This window comes from Canis lupus, chromosome 12 (genome assembly GCF_003254725.2).
Source record: "Canis lupus dingo isolate Sandy chromosome 12, ASM325472v2, whole genome shotgun sequence".
NCBI lineage: Eukaryota > Metazoa > Chordata > Mammalia > Carnivora > Canidae > Canis > Canis lupus.
In genome coordinates this window covers 20,943,098-20,967,463 of record NC_064254.1, presented here as the reverse complement: position 1 = coordinate 20,967,463, position 24,366 = coordinate 20,943,098, and the positions used below count along the sequence as shown (strand labels likewise).

General features: G+C 42.2%; 1 protein-coding gene across 1 annotated transcript in view; it reads left to right on the top strand.

The window, feature by feature from the left end:
* Positions 1-24,366, top strand: part of ELOVL5 (ELOVL fatty acid elongase 5) — a 74,890-nt gene that overhangs the window by 468 nt on the left and 50,056 nt on the right. The gene's annotated exons all lie outside the window — the stretch shown is intronic.

The window sequence follows — 24,366 nt, the reverse complement described above, 5'->3', positions numbered from 1 at the left end:
CACGGCGTGCCCGGACCGCGGGCGGCGGCGGCGGGCTCCTGTCGGGAGGGACTGGCGGGCGAGGTGCGCGCTGCCGGGAAGCGCCCCGGAGGAGGCCGGGGCTGGCCCGCGGAGTCCCGAGCGCCTCGGCCGGGGCGCGCCCGCCCGCGCCCCCGCCCGCGCCCCCTCCCCGCCCCCGCCCCCGCCCGGCGGCGCGGGGACCCTCCGGCCTCTCCTTCCCCGCCTCTGCCTCCGGGAGGGAAGCCCGCTACGCTAGCCCAGGGCCACTCGGGTCTTATTAAAACCAGAGGACTGCAGCTCGGCGGTGCTCGGGGAGGGATGAGGCCGGCGGGGAAGCGGGGGGCGGGGGGGGAGGGGGTGGGCGGGGACTCGAGGGCGACCTGGGCGGCCCTTTGGGGAGTCCCGGCGCGGGAGGGAGGGAGGGAGGGAGGGAGGAGGCGCGCGGCGCGGGAGCGGCTGGGAGCCGGCGGAGCCCTGGGGTCGTGGCGGCTGCCACTTGTAAGGAAAAGTGCCCCATTGCAGTGTCCACGCCTGCAGGACTGGCCCCCTCCGTGCCACATCTGTCCGCCCGCGTCCGAGAAGCGGGGGCGGGGGGGTGCCCGGAGCAAGAGTTGTTCTTTTAAAGCTGCCTCTTGCAACCCGTCCCTTGCTCTTGCACTTCTGGGGTTGGGTGGTGGTTTCCCGTTCCGACGACTCCAGTTCAGCTCATCTCCCCGCTCGCGATTGCAGATTTGGAGAATGCATCAGGCCAACTTTGTTGGCTCCAGATACAGGACGCTTCCACACGCCACTCTTCCCCGGTGGGGGTCCCGCACGGAGGAATCCGGTGCCTTGACGTACTAGCTGGGCTGGGGGACCCAGAGGGGCCCGCGGGGGGTGGGGTGGGGGTGCGGGATTGCGGCAAGCGTGAAATCTTCATTCTTTAATAACGGACCCGTTGCAAGGAAGTGCTTTTTCAGGGTTGTACGGAAGAGCTAATTGTTGTTTGTCAGATTTTGTAACATGTACCCCTATTTGGTAGATAACCTGTTGGTTTGCACTTGTTTTACTTGCACATCTCGGCCAACAGCATTTGGTGCAGAATCTGCAGATGCCGACATCGCCAGTTTTGTGTTCGATGGCTGTGGACGAACACTTTTAACTTTCCATCTTCGGTTAGGAGTGAATCACTTTTTTTATGTAGTCTGCTCAGATGCTGCCTGGGATTCTCCCGGAAAGCTCCGCACTTGAAAGAGAAAGGTCGTTCATGTCCCTTCTAGGTTATTAGCCCAGATGATAACTTTACATCACCAAGGGTTTTCTTGTACTCTTTTGCATTTTCTTTTCTCTTCCATTTCTAACTGAACACTGAAAGGAAGATGCTATTGATGGCTACAAGATGGCTAATTTTACAGAATGTGGAACTTTGCTGAAAAGTGAAAGTAGAAAGCGTACTAAAATTTGTCAGATTTTTCAAGAAAAGTGTCTTGTAACTTCAAACGCTGTCCTCGTTCACCTGACTCCATTTCCTTACATATAAATGGGTGTTTCCTGTTGCAGAATTTTTAGGATTTCAGGAGAGGATACAAATCAAAGCCCAGTTTGGAGTCCTCCAAATACTGATTCAATAAATGCTTCCTTATTTTTCTTCCTGGGGAAGGGGAAGTGAGATATAGAGGATGTGGCCAAGAATAAAGTGCAAGAATCTCAAACGACTGGGAAAATATTCAAAACTTTAGGTTTTCACAGGCAAGAATTCCAGTATCCCTATGAAGGCACTTTTGAAAATGAGGTAAGTTAGCTCATTCGCTGGGACTAGCAGAGCCTCGTTTTTTTTTCCTACCTGTCCTGGTTTGAGACCTTAATCTTTGAGTGTGTGCAAGGATCTTTCTTTCATTACCTTTTCTCTTACTTTTTAACATAGTTATTGATTGTCCTCCTGCTTCTAGAGGTGAGTGTCTTATTTCCAACATAAATTATACAAATCAAGGCAAAACTGTTTTCCTTCCTTTCAGGTAACTTTGATGCCCAAGTAGATGATAGTGTGACAGCTTTACTTTTTTATCTGGCCATACTATCCTTCCTTTCCCCTAAGAAATTTTTATTTCAGACAGATATGTGCCATTTATGTAACTCTATTAAAAATCTAACCCAGTTGGGATGCCAGGGTGGCTCAGCGGTTGAGCGTCAGCCTTTGGCTCAGGGCGTGATCCCGGAGTCCCAGGATCCCAGGATCCCAGGATCGAGTCCCACTTTGGGCTCCCTGCAGGGAATCTGCTTCTCCCTCTGCCTTTGCCTCTGCCTCTCTCTGTGCTTCTCTCATGAGTAAATAAAATCTTAAAAAAAAAAAAATTGACCTAGTTAACTTGTCTAAGATTAACAATATGTCATCTTTCAGATCTACCTTAAATCTATTCCTTTATTTTTTCTAGGTGCCTTTTTAATTCATTGATTTGCCAGTTATGTGTAGTTTGTGTGTGTGTTGGGAGAGGTTATGTAAAAGTTGAATGACACAGTTCTGACTCCAAAAGTCTTCCTGAGTTCGTTTACATTTTAATCCTTTCATACCTATGCTAAATCTATACCGGGGACTATAAAAGGGGTCAGAAGTAGATTTCTCCAGGACTTGTGTAACTCTGGGAAAGCTTTGTATGGCAGAACTATCTATGTTAGACAAATCAGCGCTTACCACTGTAAGATTGGTTAGGATGTTTTCAGTACAGGAAACAGAACACCTGACTCAAATGGGCTTAAAATGACCACCTGACCTGAAAAGTCCTGAGGACAAAACTTTCTATCAGTGTCTCTGTAGTCCTTTCAGATGATGGTTATGTCCATAGGCTGATTTTGCAAGATGACGGCCAGCAAAGATCTGGATCCCCGTTAACATATTCTTATGTAGGAACTTCACTTCCCATCAACCTCCAAAGAGGGTCCTTGGCTTTGAGGTGATTAACTTAAGTAATCAAGTAATGGCTACTTGAAGTAATACCTATAACAATGGAAATCTGATAAAGGGGGGGGCGCATATCCCAGAGCTAAGGAAGAGGATTTAAATCTCATGTCACCTGTTGGGGTGCTACCATACCTTCAGTGAGGGCCAGTGTGGACATGGGGGAAGTCACCACATAGTGGACTAACTGTAAGGACTTCCAAGGATGTCAGTACCAAAGAGATGATTGGATTAAAATAAGTAGAATTGAATCAACATTTGAATGTAGGCTTACATTTCATAGAAGAATCTTACTGATTTGAAGAGATAGGACAGGCATTCCAGGAGAGAGGGAATTTGGAGAGCAAACATCTCTGGAGTCCTTGGGCAAAAAAGCAAGGAGGCCCAGTTGACTGAAGCTGATAGTGCTGAAGTGGAAGGTTAGAAAGGCAAGTCATTGATGATGATAATAGCTGTCTGTTACAAAGCTCTAATGTGTCAAACCCTGCAGTGAACACTTTATATGGGTTTATCCCAATTGCTATTAATTAGTACTGTGAGCATTCTCACTTTACTGATGAAGAAATGGAGGCTTAGAGAAGTTTAGACACTTGGCCATGGGCACAAAACATTCCAGCCCAGATCATCTTGAGCCCCTAGCCTGCCCTCTCTCCTGAGGTTACAGGGTAGCGCTGAAGCTTTTGAACTAGGAGTACATTATGAACATGGTGCCCTAGGAATATGACTCTTGGCAGAATGTGTAAGATGAATTGGCTCGGACTGTGGAGATGGGTTGGGAGGCTATTGGATGTGGCCAGAGTGGTGTGAAAACCCCATGTGGAACTACAGTTGTGAGCACAGACACATTCTACAAGATTATTTCTAGGATAAGATCTGAGACCTGGAGACCAGTGAATATGAGGGCCAACAAGATGAAGAACACTCAAGACCAAGTGGTAGAAGAAACTTAGTGTTACAGAGAAAGAAGAAGGAAGCTTTGCAATTAGGTGAAATATCCAAACGGCCCAGATATGTATCTGGACAAGCTCTCCCCCCCCCCCCCAATTGGCTGTTGCCTTTCTACAACTACACATTTCATCTATTTTCCGACAGTTTTTAATATTTTAACATACCTTGGTAGAGATGTAGTTTATAATCCGTGGCATTTTAAAATCACTGCAGGCACTTCTCCACATTTTAATAATACTGAAATTGGGATGCTTCCTAACTTTTAATGAAGTATCATTGGTGAGAGAAGAAAAATACATTATTGGTAAAGCTCATGCAGCTGGTTGCTCGCAGAACCAGAAGTAAGAAGCAAGGCTTTTGGGGCTCCATCCATCAGCTAACTTATCTCAGCTTATGTAATAGATAAGAAAGTCAGTGATGCCTCATGATATAGGATTATAGTGAAGCATATGCATAGTAGTTCTTTATTGCAACTGAAGTAATTTGAGAAGATGGGAAGGCATAGCTGTTTAAGTCTGGGGCATCATTCTTTTTTTTTTTTTTAATTTATTTATTTATGATAGTCACAGAGAGAGAAAGAGAGAGAGGCAGAGACACAGGCAGACGGAGAAGAAGGCTCCATGCACCGGGAGCCCGATGTGGGATTCGATCCCGGGTCTCCAGGATCGCGCCCTGGGCCAAAGGCAGGCGCCAAACCGCTGCGCCACCCAGGGATCCCTGGGGCATCATTCTTGTATAGAACCTGGCTACCATGGCTTTCTGTTCTGACTTGCCACCAACCATGAGAACATCAACTCTGGGTATTGGTCACTTTTTCTTTAAAAGATTAAGGTGATTTCCAAGTCCCTTTCAGAACTAAAATTTTTTATTTTCACTTTTGCCAAGATCAAATCCCTTGTTTCTGTTTGATGAGGGATAGAGAGTGAAAGTTGAAATCATTTAGGTCTTAGAAAGGAGATGTCAAAATTAATGGTGGAAGTTACAGTTTTGTCTTTAAGAGGTTAAGCTTAATGGCTAGAAATATTCTGGCCTACAAAGTGAATTGTTTAGGAAGATAACCTGACCTAATTTTGAGTATTTGTAGTCAAACCCCCCATTCACCCACGCAAATCCCCAATCCTCATTTGAACCCATAAATGTTATCCTTAGCAAACGGTTTGGTTCCCACTGGGCTTCTGCTGGCATATTTCCTGAGTGGGAACATTTTTTTTGACTTCCATAATTCCTGGAATATCCAGGGATTATGTGGTTCCTGGATATAAAATATTGGTACTTGGTGGGTGTTCTGAAAGACTAAATTCAGACCCTGTCTCCTCCCTAGCCCCTGTCATTTGTTTGAAGTACAGTGGTGTGTAACCTTCTTTATTAAATTAGACTTTTGTACTTTTGTTTGATGTCTTTGCTGACAGGGAGTTAGGAAATCATTTCTTTAAATTTTTTTTTGTTTGTTTTGTTTTTTTTTTTTTAGTGCTGGTATTGTCATGCTTTCTCTAGTTAGGAGAATAACCATTTTCTCGAAACACCTGTGATTTCTAACTATAATCCTTCTACTAGGTTGACACTCTCCACTAGCACATGCTGGTTACAGTTTCCATCTCTATGAAGTTCTACCTTTGCCCTTTCTTGTCCCCATTGTCAACAGTTTCACCCTGTCAGAACAAATCTTTATAAGCCCATACTAAAAAGATCTCATTAAAGCCATGTTGGTCTTTATTGTATCTGTTATGCTGAACGCCAGATTACCTGTTCTCCTCTTGTCTTGGCATAGCAAATGCTACCACAGAGTAATTGTTAAGAATTTCTCTTTCCCCAAAGAATAGTTCTCATGATGCCAAATTTGATAATTATTCATTTACTCTGGGAGTTTGGCAGTGTGGTGTATGTCCCTAGGGGGTAGTGTTCAGGGTACCTCTGCTTCAGTCTTTGGCAGAAGTAGTAAATTACTTTAATATTTACAGAAGTTGTTGATCCCTCCATTTGCCATGTTAACTGATATATATGTCTGTGAAAATTTGAGTTTTACTTCTTTTGGAACTTTTAAGTATTTGCCATGGATCTGAGGTACATTTATAAGAGCATCTACTATGCTTTTTAAAAGTTAGCAGTGCTGTGGAAAGTGGATTAAAGAGGCTGCCTTTGAGGTTAGCAGCCACCCATCTGGATGGGGTTCCAACTCTTCCACTTACGGGTGGATAGAACTTTTAGATGCTAATACCTGTGCCTACTTTGGAAAGGTATTCAAACCATCAGTATTAAATGGGAAAGTTAAGTAGGGAACTGATTTTGATGATAGGGTAAAAAGATCTCTCTATTGTATAGGATGTCCATTGAAACATTGTTTATAATAACAAAAGATTGTAAGATACAATAGAGTAAGTGTCCTTCAGAATAAATTACAGCTGGGCAATAGAAAACTTTGTAATTTATAAAAAGAATGAGCCTATTCCGTGGTATTATATGTAACTATTCAGTAGCCATACTAGGTACTTTTCTAAAGTGCTCTACATATATTAATTAATTTTGGCTTCACAAAACTCCACAAGGTAGGTACCCTGATTTTACAGATGTGAAAACTAAGGCACAGAAAGGTGAAGTGACTTGTTCAAGGCTCCACAGCCACTGGCTGGCAGAGCCAGGATTCAAACCCAGGCAGTCTGGCTATTGTCAGCCCTTAGCCACCTTGCTACACTGTAAGCTTGTGAGATCTAGGTAGTCATCTTTGCATTTGCAGCTCTAGAGATAGAACTAGAGGAAACAGTTGAGTTTCTTACTCATCATTACATTCTGAGAGATTGACGGCATAACCACAATAAGACTTTTGACAATAACTAAACGAAGAAAGCTAATAGAAAAACATTTATGATTGGCCCTTGAAAGAGTAACCTTTTGTTTCTTCTCCAAGTCCTTTTTTTCAGAATTCTGCACTTAAGCATTCTCTTTTTGGTGTAATCAGAAGCACGGAAACAGAAGAGCTCTATGATCATTGGTGTAAAAAAAAAAAAATCTGTAAGCAAAAGCTCAGTTGCCAGTAGGCTGGATGACTGTGACTGGCCACGGACATCCAGCATCAGTTTCCTCACCTGGCCTTTGCTCCAGCTGGGTTTGATTTACAAGCTGTATAAGACCTGAGAGGTGTGGGCTGGGAGGGAAGGGCACGCAAATCCTCTAGGGAGCCTCTGTCTCCAGCTTGTCTGATTTCCCTTGGACGGAGGTGTAAGTCATGTGCATTTTGAAAACATCTACTAGGTCATTCTGACACAGGCCCCGTTGAGGGCCACCTGTTCAGGTTCAAGATAGACACATTTATCGCCACCCTTAGTTCTCTTGGGGTTATTAGGCTCTTGAACCTTTTCATTTTCTTTCTGGGTTTGGATCAGTAGATCTGACAACATTATGATGTGTATAGGTTCCACAGTTTCTAAAATAAGAGAATCATAAAATTCAGAGTGGCCTACCTGTTAACATGGTCTGTGACCAGGTGGTAACTGTTGGCTTTGGACACACACTCTGTAGGAGAGATGAATAAATGATTTGTAATTTCTTAAAAATGCTGCATCGCAGCAAACTTTTTTTAGGTTTTTTTTTTTTTTTTTTTTTTTAGAGAGAGAATGAACATGAGCAGGGGGAAGGGCAGAGAGAGAGAGAGGGAGAAGCAAGTTCTCTGCTAAGCAGGGAGCCTAATGCGGGGCGCATCCCAGGATCCTGGGATCATGACCTGAGCCAAAGGCAGAAGCTTAGCCAACTGAGCCACCCAAGTGCATCCTGCAAACTTTTTTTTTTTAATTTTTAAAAAAACATTTTAACTGCCTTTCCTTCTCATTCACCTCCATACTCAAATACCATTTGTAAAATGTGAGGGTTTGGATTCAGTTTAAACAAAGAAATGTGTTCTCGTGTCACATGCTTTATTTATGTTACACAGGCTTGAGTTTAAAATCTTCCAAGACTTCTCCTGGGGATTGCATAACCTATCTTTGTTAATTATGTTTTTCCATCCTCTTTTAATTTCAATTGAGGCTATGATGCTGCCTTTGTGTATTTGTATGAATTAGCTTGAAGAACATGATAATTTGCTTTGAATATTCAAGTAATCACATCAGTTAAGAGACTGCAATCAGATAAGAATTATAAGTAGATGCCCATAGCAGAAAAGCTTAAAAGCCCCTTAAATGTTTGTCTTCCAGCTATTTGCAATTGGCAGTCTGATTTAGATGTTTAGGAATATGAAGCATTTCTCAGTGTCTTTAAGCTTAGTCTTTAAGGCAACCGTTAGAGGCATGCAAAAGATCTTGATGTTCATGATGGGCTTTGGCCATTGGTTTTTTTTTTTGAAGCATGCTTGTAAAGGAGACAGTGGTTGCCCTGTGAAACAGGTCAGAGCTTCTCCGAAGTGCCCCTTAAACACAGTATCTCAGGACTTCTATGTCCCCAGGAGAATGCTATAAACACTATACTTGCTTCCTCTTCAGAGCAGCTCCTTTTTGTTTATGTGGCAAGGAGTGGTAGGTTTGGAATCGGCTCAGTGACCCCAAAGGAAGATGCCTTTGAATGCAGTGCATAGTGAGAGAGTTGCTTTTCACTGAACCTTGGTACAGACCTTCATGCTTGAGTTTATCTTTTTTTTTTTTGAGAAATGGGATTGGCATATTTTAAAGGGCTTCCCAAAATTCAAGATTTAGATGAATAATTGCAAAGTGTTGTGGGAAGACCGGTCTCAGTGGGTGATGTACTTGACCATAGGTTTGACTATCTACCCAGTTTCCATCTCATTTATTTCTAATCCACTTCTGAGCTCCAGACTCAACTTCTTATCAACTAGAGGTTTCTCTGTCCTGTTGGCCAGCATGGTCAGGAGCCCCACCATCCACCAGTTTGCCTACGCCTGCAAGCGTGGTATTCGGATCCTTCTTCCCATCAGCCACGTCCTTCTGTCCTCTGTTCCAGCTGTTAGTCAGCAAGTCTTGTCCTTTCGTGCTCCTCTCTGTCCCTCCATGGCCCCTTCTCCTCCCATCATCCTAACTGGACAACTACGGTTTCTCCCTGGCTCCTTCCTGGCTCCCCTGTGGTCTGGTCCCTACTCTCTTGTCACCATGGCATCCTGACATGTTATAGGATCATTTCACTCCATCCTAAAAGCTTCGTTTTCTCTTCAGGGCCATTCTTGAACCAGCTTCACTTCCTGCCTTTTTCCTGCCTGCACTTCTCGCTGAAAACACCACAGACTTCATTTCTTCAAATGTTCCTTGTCTGTTCCCATCTCTATTCTGTCCAGGCTGTATTTGGATGCCTCCTCACCAGTTGCTTCCCAGCAAAAAAAAAAAAAAAAAAAAAAAAACCACAAGAGCAAAACAAATTTAGTAGCAGAAAAAGCCCTGTTCTTCATTAGTCAAATCTCACACCCTAGATTCGTTGATCCTTTTGATTGAATCAGATGCTCTCACCTCTTCCTGCTTATATAACCTTGGTTCTAATACCTAACCTTTGTGTGCCTCAGCTTCCCCATTCTTAAAGTGAGAATGACTAGCACTTTCCTTTTCTCTCTGCTCAGAGTTTGGCATGTTTATCTCTGTGTCCTCGGTACCTATATACCATCAATCATGTGGTAGCTATCTAGCAATTATTTACATGAATGTGTCTCTGAAGATGTAGGTTTCAAGTATCAGTTCAGTAATCTGTGCTAATGTCTGTGTGAAGATGAGTATATCTCAGTAGCCTGAGAATACATAATACTTCACAAATGAGGACTCTAGCAGGGGACTCTGGAAAACTTGGCCTACCTGCCTGTAATGTTAACCATTTCCTACTCCAAGCTGAGGGAGAAGAGCAACAGTACAGACCATACAAATTGTTGGACATCCCACTTACCCGGGAGCGAAGGTGACACATGTAATTATTTTAAAGAGCCTTGCTTATTTGCATAGTACCTTGTAGCACATTCAAGGAGAATGTGCTATTGATAGACCACACTTGTGGCACTGTGCCCAAGGAAGGAGTAAGCGCCGGTGTTTTGGCATCCAGCTATTCCATGTAAAATAATGATGGAAGCTGGAATGCCTAGGTGGCTCAGCGGTCGAACGTCTGCCTTCAGCTCAAGGGATGATCCCAGGTCCAGGGATCAAGTCCCACATTGGGCTCCCTGCGAAGAGCCTGCTTCTCCCTCTAAGTCTCTCCCTTTCTCTCTCTGTCTCTCATGAATAAATCAATACAATCTTAAAAAAAAAAAAAGTGATGGAAGCTGACAACACTTTTTTAACCTTATTTTGGTTGGCCACAGCATTGCTTCCAGGTTGAGGTAGACTGTATAGGTTGGACAGAGCCTATCTGCGTCACACAGATAGGTATTAATTCATTCATCATTCACACTCACCATTGGAGATTCTTGTGTGCTGCCCTCAGCTGTCCTCAGCTAAGGAGCATAAATCCTGCTGTGACACATGACCGTACATCCACTAGCAAAGAGATTACAATCCAGTGGAAGAGGTGAGATATGTACTTGAGTCAACATAATTATTGGCACTACAGAAATGGCCATGTCTTTTTCAGTAAGGCTTGGCTGTAAGTGATGGAGATTTCAAAATAATAGTGGCTCCAGAGTGGGATCTCAAAATAAGGGAGAAGACTGTCTTCCATAAAAGATTACAGAGATGGTCCAGGGCTGGTTTAATCCTCCATAGGTTCACTTTTGGCTCACTGTGCATCAGGCTTGGAGTATGATATCACTGTCTTCCAGCCAGCAGGCTGAAGAGACAAAGATGAGGCAGAGGGATCATCCATACCTTGTCTTAGGGGAGGTCCCCAGAAACCGCCCCTAGATACTTTGCTTGTCTCCTTGGTCAGAACTAGACATGTAGCTACATTAAGCTGCAAGAGAAGCTGGAAATGTCTCAGTTGATTCTGGCCATCGGCAGCCAAAAGTCCTGCTACTCTATGGAAATTAGGCAGTAACTCAGTCTGTACCACAGACTGCCCACGTGGAATTTAGACTCACGGAGGATACTGATAAGTGAACAGATATCAGTACTACAGTGATGGGGATTATGTGAGTTCAGTGCAGGGTGCCATGAGAACAAACAGGAAAGGCACCTGATTCATAGGGGGAGGATCAGGAAAGGTTTGCCTGGAGAATAAGCAGGAATCTCATGGAAAGAAGAAATAGGCAGAATATTCTAGCAGAGGCTCTGAGGAGAGGAGCAAGGGGCTGGGGACTGGAGAAGCATGAGATGAACTGAAAAAGTGAGGAAAACCAAAGGAGGAAGCAGAGGCCTGATCATGTGGGCCCTGGGGGCCACACAGAGGAGTTTGGACATTTTCCTGCGGTCTTTTAACTGGTTGTGAGGAGGTGAGTAACCTATGAAGGATGCTTTTGGGTAGGGAGCAGTCCAAGACTGGAGGCAGAGATGATCCATTGGGAGGGAGTGCATTAATCCAGTTGAGATGACCAGAAAAGTGGCTTTGGGGAGGGAGAGAAGTGGATACAAGTCCTATAAGTTTCATAGAGTTTAAGAACTGGGAAAGAGGGGCACCAGGGTTGGCTTAGTCAGCTGAGCCTCCAGCTCTCAGTTTTTGCTCAGGTCATGATCTCATGAGCCCTGGGGGTGGGCTGTGTGCTCAGCAGGGAGTCTGCCCAAAAGATTGTCCCCCTCTCGACATGTTCTCTCTGTAAAATAGGTAAATCTTAAAAAAAAAAAAAAAAAAAAAAGTGGGAAAGAATTTAGAGATAACATGGTCTGCATTTTCACTTGACAAATGATGAAAGCAAGGTTTATTTTTTTTTTAAGATTTTATTTATTTATTCATAGAGACACAGAGAGAGGGAAGAGGCAGAGACACAGGCAGAGGGAGACGCAGGCTTCATGCAGGGAGCCTGATGTGGGACTCGATCCCAGGTCTCCAGGATCACACCCTGGGCTGCAGGCGGTGCCAAACCGCTGCGCCACCGGGGCTGCCCGAACGCAAAGTTTAAAATTTAAATAGCTTGTCCAAGGTCACCCAACTAGCTGTGTGTAGCACCCAGAACTTTCTCTGCCTAAACTTGTTCCCTTCTATCCCCTCTGTATATGCCAACTTGGCAGAAGGGGCATTGTGGGTTTCTGAGAAGGCAAAGATGAAGAGAAGCTAAGTGGCTTTGGGTCTGGGTCTTACGAGACGACAGTAATTTGCACAGGAGAATGGAGAGGGCCTCTGGATAGAGCAAATTACGTAAGACTAGGTGTGTTTGGTGCTCCTGAGTTCTGCAGTTTGAGTACAGTCTTAGGGTGCTACAAGGAAGGTAGTATAAGACCATGTTGCAGAAGTTATTTTGAAATCATGGAAGCCTTTAATATAAGACTAAGTGGATTAGACTTAGCAACAGGAAGCCAATTAACACTTGGTATCAAAGGACTTAACATGATCTTGTTGAAAGCGAAGTCTGCATTTTTTTCTAACTTTCGCCTGCCTCGGTGCGTTGTATTAGGTGGTTGTGGTCAGCAGAATAGGGGCATCTCAACGATGGCTGTGTCCTAATTCCCAGCACCTGTGAAGATGTTAGGTTACAGGCAAAAGGGAATTATTGTTGTAAATAGAATTAAACTTGTTGACTAAAATAGGGAAATTAGCCCAGATTATCCAGGTGAGCTCAGTGTAATCACAGGTGTCCCACAATCTGGAAGAGGAAGGCAGAAGAGAACTAGAACAGTGGTGGCACAAGGAGACTTGGCCCAGTGTTGCTTGCTTTGAAGATGGATGAAGGGACCATGAATCAAGAAATGCAAGCAGGAAGAAGATTCTTCTGTAGAGCCTCCAGAAAGGAATGCAGCCCTGCTACTAGGGCTTTGATTTTAGTCTGATGAGAGTCATTTGAGACTCTTGATCTCAAATGTAGGAGAAATATGTGTTTTAAGCTCCTTAGTTTGTGGCAGTTTGTTAGAGTAGCCATAGAAAACTGAAATAGTGGTTTCAGTATTTGTTTGCCTAGTGAAGGAGAGATGTGCTCTAAGAAGGATCAGTGTGACAGCTTCATTTGTTATAGGGATTGGTGAGGAGGAAGTTCTGGAGTTCTTAGAAGACTCTTCAGGTAGAGAAGTGATGGGGTCAGCCTGGAGGGGGAAATGGTGAGGGTAGTGGGGTAGAGGTGGCTGAAATTGCCGAGGCTCTACATAGGACCCAAAGCCTGGGTGGCCAGGTATCCAGGGTAGGTGGGAGATGGAGGGTACTTATGGAACCAGACTCCAGGGAAGGTTATAGAGCCAGTAACAAATATGGGAATCAGAAGAGAAGATTATAAAAGAAGTATAATAAATTTAGTTTCTGGCTTACTGAGTTTGAGATTCAGGAACATCACATGTGTGTAGGTGGAGAGAGATCAGATGCAAACTGGCACTTAATGTCTGAGATGGGATGCAGGATTGGGTGTCATTGGTCATGGTTTTTATCTATCTGTTTCTTTAAATTTCTCTAGGGTAGAGACTCAGCAACTCTTTTAAAATCCAGTTATGTTATATTCCTTAAAATTAAGTGTTTCCTAGTGTTTTACTAAATTATTTTTGTGGCCATTTGAACCTGTATGACCTTAAATTTTTTAATAAACGCAATTAATACTAAATAACTAGTACACTTAAGTAAAATAAAAATAACATAATTCTATGACCCTCTTTCCATATTTTGTTCTGTGATGTAGGTCACCTTCCCAGAAGCCTCTGTGGTTCAAGTTGGTCTTTTGTCGCCTTCCCAGTCATTTGGGTCCTGTTTCCAGGTCCTGAAATTGTCAGATCTCCCTTACTGAGTAGGTAGAATGGAGCCCAAAACAAAACTTGACTTGTACTGAAAAAGGTGTCATGGATGCTTCTTGCTATATCATTTCCACAGCTGTTTTAGAAGTATCAATTTGCTGTTGAACTATGTATGCATCTATTTTAGAGGTGGTTATATCCTGAAAAGTTCTTGGTTTCCAAATTCCTTTGTTGTTCATAATGAGTTTGGTTGTAATGATTGAAATTACAGCCTATTTCCTGAGAAATGAAAGAGAAACCATTTCAGGGCAACTCTGTAAAACATATTGAGATTACAGGTTTTTTTTTTTTTTTTCCATTTACCACATTGCCTTCCCACCTGTCTATTGATGGTGTTTTATCTGTTTGATCACTGTCCTTTACTTGATGGGTTTACACCATATAATTAGAGCTTAAAAGAAAAAGGAAGATGTTTCAGCAAAGACTGTACTGAATATAATTTAAATTTTTATAAAGCCTGTAAAGATATGAGGTATGAGTAATAAATGACTTCCATAAACCACACATGAAATCACTTTGATTTCAATGAGTTACTTTTATTTTATTCTCCAAAAAGGAAATAAGAGGTACCTGGGTGGCTCAGGTGGTTAAGCTGCTGCGTTCAGCTCAGGTCATGATCTTGGGGTCCTGGGATCGAGCCCCCACATCTGGCTCCCTGCTCAGCAAGGAGTCTTGGTTCTGCCTCTCCCTCTGCCTGCAGTTTCCCTGCTTGAGCTCTCTATGTCAGATAAATAAATAAACTTAAAAAAAATTCAAAAACGGAAATAAGATTGCGCCACCTGGGTGGCTCAGTGGTTGAGTGTCTCCCTTTGGCTCAGGTTGTGATCCCGGGATCCTGGAATCGAGTCCCACATCAGGCTCCCTGCAGGGGAGCTCCCTATGCTTCTCCTTCTGCCTATGTCTCTGCTTCTCTCTCTCTGTCTCTCATGAATAAATAAGTAATATCTTTTTTAAAAAAAAAGAAATAAAATTGAAACAAGAGATCTCATACATTCTGATTTGACCAGTTAAACTTTGTTCTCCCTTCCCTTCGCCCTTTTTTGATGAATGCTAGATTATAGGTTGTCATTTACATTAATCAGTATCCCTGTAAGACAGAGCCCCCCAAACATCTAGAAAGCAGAAACTGAATGTGAGATAGTTTGAAGCTCTGTTGAAAAGGAGAGAAAAAAGAAAGTGTTGGTCCTTTTCAGTGCCTGTTAACTTTTTCCTTGAATTCTTGTTTCCTTGGTGAAACAAACTACTTGGCTTGTAGGCATTTCTCTGTAATGTTTTCCAAACTAAGAAAGCAAATAGAGAAAATGTTTTGCAGAGAGAAATCTACAAAAATACCTGCTCTGTGGCTGTGACCTACAGGTGAATGTGCTGAGCTCTGGGTGAAAAGTATGGTGATTCTTCAGAACAAATGGGAGTATGTAATGTACCTTTATAGCAAGTAAGTGTTAAGCTTCACACAAGATTTGTTCTCTCATTGACACTGCTCTGTTCCAAACAAATACACTTCAAACACTCCTCCAAGTGGAAGGAGTCATGCTTGGAGAGGTGAAATGTCACTCTTAGATACTTATTTTGGAGAAGAAGGGAGTGTCATGCAATTTTCTCCCTCTTTGTTCATACTCCTTGTGTGTCTCTCTCTGCTGATCTGCTTTTTCTTCCTTCAGCTGAGACTCTGCTTTCCTTCTGGTAATTATATTTCTATACAATGTCAGGGCCATACCTGCACCTACCTGACACCCCATTTAGAGGAAGAAAGGAGGTGAGCCCACAGGCTAGCCGATGATGCTGGGATTAGATCATGGCCAACCTGGAGCTTGGGGAGGGCTTTCTGTCTGAGCATGTCAGGGGAAGCTTTCTGTCTGAGGAGGCTGCGTTTTGAAGTTTTGAACAACTACCTACACAATGCTAGTTTGAACTGAATTGCAAAATGAGTCAAAGAAATGAGGATCTGGTGAATATTGGACAACTGAGGTGACAATGGAAAGTGTGGCTTTTTAAAAGGTGCTTTGTTGTGGCAAATTGAAGTCTGGAAAATGAATTTTTGACTTTGGTTGCAAGCTAGCATTTTCTCCTTCTATAAAAATATATAAGTACTTCAGTTTTTGTATTGTGGTTGATGAATAGAGTCTACTTGCAGAACTGCCTAATGTGATTGAGCCACAGGAAACTTGCAGCTCTCATTTTTTATGACTTAAAATTTTAGTTTTTCGTAAGTTTCCATGAGGTGTATCCTCATTTGGAAGGGGAGTGAGTATCATGCTTTGAATAGAGAAACTCTCAGAGTTTTTATGCCCACATAGTAATGTGAAAGTCACCTTATCCTGTCTGATCAGTGTTGTTTCTTTTCTTTTTTTTTTTAAGATTATATTTATTTATTTGACAGAGCAAGAGAGCAGAATCAAGGGGCAGGGGGAAGGAGAAGGAAAAGCAGACTCCCCACTGAGCAGGGAGCCCAGTGTGGGGCTTGATTAGAGGACCCTGGGATCATGACCTAAGCCCAAGGCAGATGCTTAACTGACTGAGCACCCAAGTGGCCCTGGTGTGGAGTTTCTCATCAAACCATAGTATATATAACTTGATGAGCTGGTAAGGAGTGAGTAAGAACTTAATTATCTCATGGGGTACTTTAAAATATATTAAGTTTCATTTGTTACTATTAGCTTGCTTTCAAAATGACTATATTTAAACAAGCTTCACGTATTTGAAGGTGTAGTTTTTAAACTCTATACTCGAAGTTAAATTTAACTCCCACTAAAATATAAAGACACACACTTTTTGAAGTTTATTTGGGATATTTGCTATTAAATTGGGAAGCTACATTTATAATCTTTTTAGAAACAAAACCTTGTAAAGGGGGAAAGATTCTATACACAATTCTTAGTATATCAGCTCTCAAACTTTTGGTCTTAGGACCTTCACTTTTAAAAATTATTGAGAACTTCAGAGAGCTTTAGTTTATGTGGGTTATATCTTGATTTACTTTATTAGAAGTTATTTAAAAAAAACAGTTTAAACAGTAATACATCTAAAAATATGAATGAGCCCATTACATGATAACATAAATAACCTATATTTTCAAAAAAAAATAGTGTAAACAGGCATTGTTTTGACATTTTTGCCAATATACTATGCATCTGGCTTAATGAAAGACAGCTGGGTTCTTTAACCTGCTGCATTCAATGAAGTATTGCACATCACACAGTCTATGAGACATTTTATAATGAGAGAGATGAAATTAAGCAAGTAATCTCTTGGTAATAGAATACAAATAGTTTGGGTCCTATAGAACCGCTGAAAAGAGCCCAAAGACCCTCAAAGATATCTAGGCTATACTTTGAGAAACCCTGTTCTAATCAGATCCTATTATTTAATTTTTTTAAATTTTTATTTATTTATGATAGTCACAGAGAGAGAGAGAGAGAGGCAGAGACATAGGCAGAGGGAGAAGCAGGCTCCATGCACCGGGAGCCCGACGTGGGATTCGATCCCGGGTCTCCAGGATCACGCCCTGGGCCAAAGGCAGGCGCTAAACCACAGCGCCACCCAGGGATCCCTATTATTTAATTTTTAAATAAGTTCTACTTAGCTATGAAAACACTTTTTTTTTTTTTTCCTTATTTCAGCAGCTATTACCTTCTGAATATTACCTTCATATTTGAACATCATTAGGTAGGCTGGTTTGGGTCATTTTATCAAATAACTATGTGAGGTACCCTACTTAGAATAATATTTCCAAGTAAATCCATGTCCTCTAACAATCCTGGTTGCTTGTGTGGATGCTCATGGAAAACTGTAGTGGTCAGTTTTTTTAAATACAAAGCAGAAAGGAGTAAGTTAAGACATTAAGGTCTCAGTAGCATAAATAGCTTTTTAGATGTTCATTTTATTTTTTAATTTATCCCATTCTGTTTGCTATATATGTATTAATATTTAGGCCTTTAGATTGGCTTTTGGGGAGATTTTTTGAAAATAGCTAATTTATATTTTTGTTCCTGCATATTTGATACTATTTTTTTTAACTGCTGATTTTGGACAGTGCTTTTGCTTTAATAAAAATTTGCTGCATCATGCCCCACTTCTCCATCTTGTTCAGTTTCCTCCATTTAATCTTTATAATTTCATGTGTTAAAAAAGGTTCTTCTAACCTTTTTTGTGTAGTCTGATCATGTAGAGCTCTAATTTGTAGGTAAGCACTGCATGTGCTTCTCTTTTATCTTACTCTAGAGGATTCTTTCAAAATGTTCCTAACCTCTGGTTCTATGATGTCTACATCAGGTACATTTTGAGCTGCACTATTTCTACATACCAAAATTTTTCCAGGAGATGTATTTTGCTCTGTTCAATATAGTAGCCACAGGTAGTTATTGAGTACCTGAGATATCACTAGTAGCGAAACTGAGGAACTAATTTTAATTAATTTACATGTAAATAGCTACTTGGGGCTCATGTCCCTCTTACTGGGCAGTGTGGCTCCAAGAGTGTCTGGCAGCCTCTTTTTAATGACTCATGCTTGGCTCATTCTTGACCTCAGTTTCTTGTGGGCTCATCTATTCATTTTTAGAAGAGGTTTTTTGTGTATATTTTGTCAGTTTTAGAAGTGTTACAGCAAATAGGCTTCACTGTAGGCTGCCTTATCACTGGAGAGAGAACTAGAGGAAATATTGGAGCTGAAGAAATGAAGGCTGTTGATGTTGGCTGCTTTTTATGAGGTTTTGAGATGCTTCTAGATGAGATTTGAGGGGAAAACAAGATTCAGGGAAGGATTTTTAGGTTGGGAAGGCTTGAACAGATTTGTCAGCAGAATAAAAAGGATCCTATAGACAGGAAATTGAAGGTAAAAGGAAATGGGAGTTAAATAAATTCTTGAACGAAGCAGGAAAGGATCCAGAGTACAGGAGGAGGATGGAAAGCCACTCTTTATGAATTGGAAGGGGAAAGAATGACTTTTTTTTTTAAGTATTTGATTTTTTTTAAGTGAAAGTCACATAATATTACTCATTTTAAAGTAGACAATTCAGTGGCATTTCAACCACAGTGCTGTGCTCCCATCACTTCTAATTCCAGAACATCTTTATTAACCCCTAAGGGGACCTTGGGCCCATTAGTGGTCACTTTGTTCTCGCTGCGCCCACAGCCTTTAGGCAACCACTAATCTTTCTGTTTTTATGCATTTGCCTGTTCTGCCTATTTCTTATAAGTAGAATTAGGCAACATGTGTAACCTTTTGTATCTGGCCTCTTTCATTTAGTAGCATAATGTTTTTGAGTTTCATACAGGTAGCCTCTGGTAAAAAGTGACATAACTTAAGGAGAAGTTGTTTTTAGGAATTCATCTTGACATTCTGAGCCGCAGCAAAATCTACAGTTCATCCAATTGGAGTCCCCTAAGCTTAAGGCTCCACAGAGGTGGATGCAGCATCAAGGATTTTTGTGGAGGGGCAGCCAGGATGGCTCAGCAGTTTAGTGCCACCTTCAGCCCAGGGCATGATCCTGGAGACCCGGGATCGAGTCCCATGTCGGCCTCCCTGCATGGGGCCTGCCTGTGTCTCTGCCTGTGTATTCTCCCTCTCTCTCTCTGTCTCTCATGAATAAATAAGTAAATTTTTTTTTTAAAGGATTTTTGTGGAATGGCTGACTGTGAGGTCCATTCTGAGCCGGGAAACGCACTCCCAAGGGGCCGGAGCTGGGACGGTGAGATCAGAGGTCTGAATGGTGATGGTAATCACCAGAAGCAAAAAATCCCATTGGGGATTGGGGAAGAGGAGTGAATACAAAGATACTTCTTTTTTTTCTTTTTTTAATAATAAATTTATTTTTTATTGGTGTTCAGTTTGCCAACATACAGAATAACACCCAGTGCTCATCCCGTCAAGTGCCCCCCTCAGTGCCCGTCACCCATTCACCCCCACCCCCCGCCCTCCTCCCCTTGCACCACCCCTAGTTCGTTTCCCAGAGTTAGGAGTCTTCATGTTCTGTCTCCCTTTCTGATAATTCCTACCCATTTCTCTCCCTTCCCTTCTATTCCCTTTCACTGAGAATAGATGTCAAAACAGGAGCCCATCCAAAGTGGGGGTAATCCCTTGTTTGTAAGTCAGGGCCACCCAGAACTGCTCGCTGCAGTGAGCGGGTGGTCAAATCCAAGTTTCTAAGGAGGCAAGTGAGGTGGAAGGCTCTATAATTGTGGCCTGCTGGGTAATGATGCAGCCCTGCTGCTCTGAGGGCTGCTCACTCAGTTGGAAGCAGGGTGGTGGGAAGCAGATTGGGAGTTCTTTCTGCGTCTCTGAAGTTGAGTCAGCCATTTTGGTTGTCACTGAGATTAGTGATGGTGTCCAGCATGTTGGCAGCAGGGCCACCGCAGAGCCCAGCTATCTTCTCCTATTTCCAGAATAAAGTTTTAAGGACTTACTGGCTTTCATAGTCTTCCGCATTTGATCTCTCCAGCCTCACAACACAGCATACCACCTGTTGCACAGATAGATCATGGATATCCCCCTGTGTGCCAAGCACTGAGCTGATGGTACCTGGTGTACCAGACCAGGCATAGTTCTCAAGGACTTATATACTAAGTGTTAATTTGTATTTGGGATGTGATTGGATAGTAAACTGAAAGTCCTAACCTAGTCTTGGACTTGGGGAGAGGAGTCAGGGAAGATTTCTCTGGAGTAACCAATCTGTTATAGGAGGGTTGCAGCATACATAAAGGGAAGCAGGAGGGAGAGCATGTGGATGAGGGCGGCTTCCATGCATAGGATCTGCCAGAGTAAAGGTTGCAGTGGAGAAGGGGGAAGGAAGTGGGTGTGGTTGGGGGGCAGAGCATTGGAGGGGAAGGCAGAAACTGAGCTAGAAGCTGATGTGAGCCAGTACATGAAGAGGGCACTAAGCAAAGTGAGGAATTGTAGATTGTATTCAAGATCAAGGGACACGGTTGAGATGCTTCAGGCAGGAGCAGCCTGATCAACTTTGGTGGCTTAAAAATACTCTGGTGCAGTGTGAGGATGGATGGGAGGGGACAGGAGTGGATGTTTGGAAGCCTACTGAGGGGGCAGGGGGTGTCCATATGAAAGAAAATGGTGCCCTGGTCTGGAATTGTAGCACAGATGGGAAGAGGATATTGATAAGGAATGTGGGAGATGGCATCAACAGGTGAGGAGGTGACTGGAGTGCTTTGGTACCCTGAGCCTTCTTCCTACTGTCTCCTTTCATGCCTCCATGTCTCTTTCTGTGCTGTGTCTTCAGCTTGAAACACCCACTGACACTCCACCTCCTTGGCCTTCCGGCTTGTAAAATCCTTAATAACCTGGTCATATGTCACTTTTGTGAAGGCTTCCCAGTGTCCTGTTCAGAAGCAATCCATTTAACAAATACTTGTGGGGCTCTCACGTGTTTTAAAGTGCTATAGCTCGGGATCCCTGGGTGGCGCAGCGGTTTGGCGCCTGCCTTTGGCCCAGGGTGCGATCCTGGAGACCCGGGATCGAGTCCCACATCAGGCTCCCGGTGCATGGAGCCTGCTTCTCCCTCTGCCTGTGTCTCTGCCTCTCTCTCTCTCTCTCTCTGTGACTATCATGAATAAATTAAAAAAATTAAAAAAAAAATAAAGTGCTATAACTCATTGCTGACTTGATTTTCTAGTGAAGGTATAGAGTGTTATCACCTGCAGGTCAGCTATGGGGCTACTTGAAAGTTGAGGTAAAATTGGAGACATTCCTCAGGCCCACCCAGTATTGTAGTTCTTCCCAGAGTATGACATCCCACTCCCCTCTCCATGCCTCGGTATTTGGAATACCCTTCCCTCAATCCTTGGCCTACCCGTATGCTACTAATCTTGTGTCAGGTCAAGCCACTGCTTTGTGGAAGCCTCTCAATGTCCCAGCCCCAGATCTCTTCTTCCTCACCATAGCCCTCACCCCTTTGGCTCTCCTCTTACCTGGTGCTTTTGTGGTGTTAACTTTACATGTATATGTGATTCTTGTTATATTGGACAGTTACAGACTCTGAACAAGTCCACTCCATCCAAGAGAGTGCCTGTAAATAGTTCATATGTATAATTATCTACACATGGTTTATAATCTTCATTAAATTCCCATGAGTAAGATATGGGCACTTTAAAAAGAAAAAAAAACAGCATTTGGTTATACATTTGGCTTATGACGTGGTATGGAGTAGCAGCCTAGAATTTGTTTCAGATTTAAGAATAATGCCCAAGCGATTCTACTTTGCTGTATCTTTCCATAAATTGTTTTGTGCTTGGAAAGGACATCTAAACACCTGAGAAGTTGGTCAATAGTAAATTGAGTGGGAAACAAATGGCATTTTGGAAGAGGAGTTGTAAACTGACCTTCCTGAAAGAACTTAACCGTGGGATAGGATTTTCACGTTAGAAAGTAGGCCTGGAGGGTGGGGCAAAGTCGGGAGACTTAGGTAGCCTTTAATACAGTGGTTCCCTGCCTTTTCTCAGCCTAAGTGGAGTAGGATTAACTGTGTCTAAAGAATGTCCTTGGCTTTAGGGTAATCTGTACTCCCAGCCATTGAAGAGAGGTGGGGGTTATTTATGAAGGCCTTTTCTTGTGGTTGCACATCTCTGGAAGGTCTTCCATATGTCCTACCTCAAGCTAATACTCTTTTATCTTCATTAGAGATAAATTTTGATTTTTTTATGATAACTCATCCTTCAACTTTTTTGTATTGCCAAAGCTTAGTTATTCCAAACTCATTGCCATAGGCCTGTTTTTTTTAATCTTTTAACTGAACATATCTATGTTTTAAAAGTATTTCAATGACATAAACTTATGTAATTAGTGTCTAGAGGTAAGATATATCTGTAATCTTTTTACACGCCTGCGCATCCATATTTTAAAGGGTTATGGGAAAAACTCATTATTCATCTTGGCTCTAGAAACTGACAGGTACTGAAAACGATGGACACATCTCTCATTCCCTGTCATGTTATCCTCCTGAACACCCTTACCAGAAGTTTCCACTTTTTTTTAGTTCTAGCCTGGCTGAAATCACATTATCATTATGATTTACTTTTATGTCATTTCTGCTACCTGAGAATTAATATGACCTCATTTATGCTGTCTATAGGGCACCAAACTCTTCATGATGAATCACTTAAATGGAGAAGAAAACCTAAATCAAATGTATGTCACAGAAGCATTGCCATCAGTTGTAATCCTCTGCTCACTGACACTGATGTACACCATTTTCTTGGTGTTAGGTTGCCTTGGGCATACATGCTCCTCACAAAGGCTTACATTATTATGTAGGACCCAGCAGTGGGTTACAGTTATTTGTGGATTGCTATTTTGATGCACTTGCTCAATTTCCTAGCAAAGTTCAACTCAGTGTAATGTCACTACAGGAGGCAGTTAAGAGCTCAAGTTGTGGGAACAGATGGCCCAGGGTTTGACACCCCTGAAGCAGGCACAGGCTCAGTGATAGTGTGCAGTAATGTCTAGTATGTGAGCCTTTATTTCATTTTCTGTAAAGTAAGAAAAATAACCCTTTACAAGGTTAATGAGAAGATTAAATGGTGCCTGTGAATGCATGCATGATACCATGCTTAGCAGTACTAAGTGTCCAGGGTTAGTTACCATTATGATTATCATTGTTGTGTTTTCTATTTTTAATGATGTTGCCATCCTGAAGCCGGGGACTCTCTAAAGGAAGAATATTATGGTTTCATAATGAAATCCTCTTAACTCATTAGTGAGGCGTTACAATCTATAATGATGGGAGATTTGTTTGATGCCGGCACAAATTAGGCCAGAGTTAATGCCCTTTCATCCCATTAGACCTTGGATAGCTTATCCCAGTGTCCGCCCGACATTTTGCTGATCAAGTTTTCCTTTCATTGTGACTTAACTCTTGGATAGTATGCCACTTGTCGTCATGAGAATTTTTGTGACCCAAGTAGGAGTTGGTTCATTCTAAATGGAAGCTGTTGGGCCCTATGCCACTTATTTATTCTGGATGTGGTGACTGAGCTAAAAGGAGGCAGGAAGACTCTTTGGGGTTTCTTATTTGTGTCCTCTGAAATTCATATGAAATTTCTCTGTGAGCAAGTCAAAATATTTTTCTGTTTGCTCAGTTCTTCCACATGGGATTAGAAAAATCAGGCTGTTTTATGATACTTTATTGACAGTACTAGTAATGACATAAACTGAATTTGGCTGACTCTGGTACTGATTAGCAAAAATGGCCTATGTTTTGCAAAATGTTGTGTGCACAGTTAAAAAACCCAACTGGGAGTCTTTGTATTTCAAGTTGTTAAATACATAAAACATTTGGGTTTTTTGGTTATTTTTTTGTTTTTTGGTTTTTGGTTTTTGTTTTTTTTTTTGTTTTTTTGTTTTTTGTTTTTGGTTTTTGGTTTTTTAAGCATTTAGTTAAAGCTAGTTTCATGAGCCTATCTCACTCTAACCAAATTTACTGTTCTTTACAGGACTCCTTTGTGGTTGGTAGATTCCATTTCTTTTTTTAAAGTCCATGTCCCTAGACAAAATAGATACATATTAGCAAATGCTTTCACTATGCTTTTTAAAAATCCACGCTTGTTCTCAAGGATCACTGTTGTTTATGTAAAATGTAATGCTTCTCTTAAAGGTTTTACAAATTGGTAACTAGACTTACTAGTTCCTTGGTTTGAACAGGAATTTTTGTGGAATGCAGACAGTTCCACTTACTAATAACCTGAGAGAAAGATTCCTAACAAAGTGAC